The sequence below is a fragment of the Triticum dicoccoides genome, chromosome 3A (genome assembly GCF_002162155.2).
Source record: "Triticum dicoccoides isolate Atlit2015 ecotype Zavitan chromosome 3A, WEW_v2.0, whole genome shotgun sequence".
In the NCBI taxonomy this organism is placed as follows: Eukaryota; Viridiplantae; Streptophyta; class Magnoliopsida; order Poales; family Poaceae; genus Triticum; species Triticum dicoccoides.
Genome location: NC_041384.1, coordinates 406074002 through 406078016, shown reverse-complemented (window position 1 = coordinate 406078016; position 4015 = coordinate 406074002).

Sequence of the window (4015 nt, the reverse complement as noted above, 5' to 3'; positions counted from 1 at the left end):
TCAGTTAGGATTTATCCTTAATACTTTTCTCGTAGTTGCGGATGCTTGCGGGAGGGTTAATCATAAGTAGGAGGTTTGCTCAAGTAAGAACATCACCTAAGCACTGGTCCACCCACATATCAAATTATCAAAGTCGCGAACACAAATCAAACCAACATGATGAAAGTAACTAGATGAAATTCCCGTCTACCCTCAAGAACGCTTTGCTCACTATAAGAAACCGTTTTGGCATGTCCTTTGCCTCAAAAGGATTGGGTTACCTTGCTGCACACTTGTTACAATTATCGTTACTTGCTCGTTACAAATTACCTTGCCATCAAACTACTCGCTACTTGCAATTTCAGCACTTGCAGACACTACCTTACTGAAAATTACTTGTCATTTCCTTCTGCTCCTCGTTTGGTTCGACACTCTTACTTATCAAAAAGAGCTACAATTGATCCCCTATACTTGTGGATCATCAGGGCGCCGCACACGACTAGGAATCAATATTGTATGTTCTAGCAGTGCCTCCCCAGATATATATAGGTGGGAGAGGGAGAGGGGCTGCAAGGGGCGCCCCAAGTAGGAGTAATCCTACTTGGGCGCCTCCTCCAAGTTGGCCTCCCCCCTTCCATATCCATCAAAGGGGGAAGGAAAGAGAGGGGGAGGGGAAGGAAAGGGGGAGGCCGAATCCTCCCCTTTCCTTTTCCCTTCCCTTCCTTTCCTTCTCCTCCTATTTGGCCTATAGGGGGTGCACCAGCCCCTTTTTGGGCTGGTCTATTCAACTCTTGGTCCATTAGGTCCATATAGCTTGTCGGGGGTGCCCGGAACCCCTTTCGGTGACCCGATACATACCCCGTACCCCCAGAACACTTCCGGTGTCCGAATACTATCGTCCTATACATGAATATTTACCTCTCGACCATTTCGAGACTCCTCGTCATGTCTGTGATCTCATCCGGGACTCCGAACAACATTCGGTCACCAAATCACATAACTCATATAATACAAAATCGTCATCAAACATTAAGCGTTTGGACCCGACGAGTTCAAGAACTATGTAGACATGACCGAGACACCTCTCCGGTCAATAAGCAACAGCGGAACCTGGATGCTCATATTGGTTCCCACATATTCTACGAAGATCTTTATCGATTGTACTGTAATGACAACATACGTTATTCCCCTTGTCATCGGTATGTTACTTGCCCGATATTCGATCATCGGTATCTTCATACCTAGTTTAATCTCGTTACCGACAAGTCTCTTTACTCGTTCTGTAATGCATCATCCCGCAACTAACTCATTAGTCACATTGCTTGCAAGGCTTATTATGATGTCCATTACCGAGAGGGCCCAGAGATACCTCTCTGATACTTGGAGTGACAAATCCTAATCTCGATCTATGCCAACCCAACAAACACCTTCGGAGATACCTGTAGAGCATCTTTATAATCACCCAGTTACGTTGTGACATTTGATAACACACAAGGTATTCCTCCGTTATTCGGGAGTTGCATAATCTCATAGTCAAAGGAATATGTATAAGTCATGAAGAAAGCAATAGCAATAGAACTTAACGACCATCTTGCTAAGCTAACAAATGGTTCTTGTCCATCACATCATTCTCCTACTGATGTGATCCTGTTCATCAAATGACTATACATGTCTATGGTTAGGAAACTTAACCATCTTTGATTAACGAGCTAGTCTAGTAGAGGCTTACTAGGGATACCGTATTTTGTCTATGTATCCACACATGTATGAAGTTTGTGGTTAATACATTTCTAGAATGAATAATAAACATTTATCATGATATAAGGAAATATAAATAAGAACTTTATTATTGCCTCTACGGCATATTTCCTTCAGTCTCCCCCTTGCACTAGAGCCAATAATCTAGCTCACGTCATCATGTGATTTAGCACCAATAGTTCACATCTTTGTGTGATTAGTTCACATCACCACGTGGCTAACATCCTAAGGGTTTACTAGAGTCAATAATCTAGTTCACATTGCTATGTGATTAACACCCAAAGAGTACTAAGGTGCGATCATGTTTTGCTTGTGAGAAAAGATTAGTCAACGGGTCTACCACATTCAGAGCCGCATGTATTTTGCAAATTTTCTATGTCTACAATGCTCTCAATGGAGCTACTCTAGCTAATTGGTCCCACTTTCAATATGTATCTAGATTGAGACTCAGAGTCGTCTGGATCGGTGTAAAAGCTTACATCGACGTAACTCTTTACGACGAACTCTTTATCACCTCCATAACCGAGAAATATTTTCTTAGTCCTCTTAGGTAACTAAGGATAACTTTGACCACTGTCCGGTGATCCACTCCTGGATCACTATCGTACTCCCTTGCGAAACTCATGGAAAGGTACACAATAGGTCTGGTACACAGCATAGCATACTTTATAGAACCTATGGCTGAGGCATAGTGAATGACTTTCATTCTCTATCTATTTTCTGCCGTGGTCGGGTTTTGAGTCTTACTCAGCTTTACACCTTGCAATACAGGCAAGAACTCCTTCTTTGACTGTTCCATTCTGAACTACTTCAAAATCTGGTCAAGGTATGTACTCATTGAAAAAATCTTATCAAGCGTCTTGATCTATCTCTATAGATCTTGGAGCCCAACATGTAAGCAGCTTCACCGAGGTCTTTCTTTGAAAAATCCTATCAAACACTCCTTTATGCTTTCCAGAAAATTCTACATCATTTATGATCAACAATATGTCATTCACATATACTTATTAGAAAAGTTGTAGTGCTCCCACTCACTTTCTTGTAAATACAGGCTTCACAATAAGTCTGTATAAAACCATATGCTTTGATCACCTGATCAAAGCGTATATTCCAACTCCGAGATGCTTGCACCAGTCCATAGATGGATCGCTAGAGTTTGCACACTTTGTTAGCACCTTTAGGACCGCCTAAACCTTTTGGTTGCATCATATACAACTCTTCTTTAAGAAAACCATTAAGGAATGCAGTTTTGATGTCCATTTGCCAGATTTCATAAAATGTGACAATTGCTAACATGATTCAAACAGACTTAAGCATCGTTACTAGTGAGAAAATCTCATCGTAGTCAACACCTTGAACTTGTCAAAAACCTTTTGAGACAAGTCGAGCTTTGTAGATAGTAACACTATCGTCAGCATCCGCCTTCCTCTTGAAGATCCATTTATTCTCAATGGCTTGCCGATCATTGGGCAAGTCCACCAAAGTCCATACTTTGTTCTCATACATGGATCATATCTTGGATTTCATGGCCTCAAGCCATCTATCTGAATCTGGGCTCGTCATTGCTTCCTCATAGTTCATAGGTTCGTCATGGTCTAGTAACATGACTTCCAAAATAGGATTACTGTACCACTCTGGTGCGGAACATGCTCTGGTTGACCTACGGGCACTGGTGCACGTGTCACATCCCTAGCTTCTGGTAATGCACTAGGCTAGACCTCTTGCTGCATCATGTTTAAATTCAAATGAAATTTGAATTGAGGAATTTTCAAAGCCTCAGAAACCTCTAAAAATAACCAACAATTAAATCTTCTCAAATGTGTCCAAGAAAATGTTCCTGTTATCCTCTGGAAATATTGGCAAGAGGTAAAATCCAAACCAATATTTTTGGTGTCTCAGAAACATTTAATTTGGGCATTTGAATTAAATCAATAATTATTTGAATAGGATTTATATCTACTATTAAATAAATATAGGTCCAATAATTCTGAAATATTTTTGTGGAGCATTGTTTTAATTCTTTTAGCTCCTAAAAATATTGTCAGAAGCAAAATAGATTGAATTGGTTTCAAAACCAAATTCAAAACAAACAGAACAAAAATAGAAAACAGTAAATAAAAAAGAAAGAGAAGAAGTACCTGGCGCTCACCTGTGCTGGCCCAGCCTCCCCTGTGCAGCCCACCTGCGTGGCCCAGCCCACCTCCTTCCCCCCCCCCCTTGTCCTCTTCTTCCTCTGCCAGTAGGCAGAGGCGAGGCGTGGCGCGCGCCCGAAGAGCGC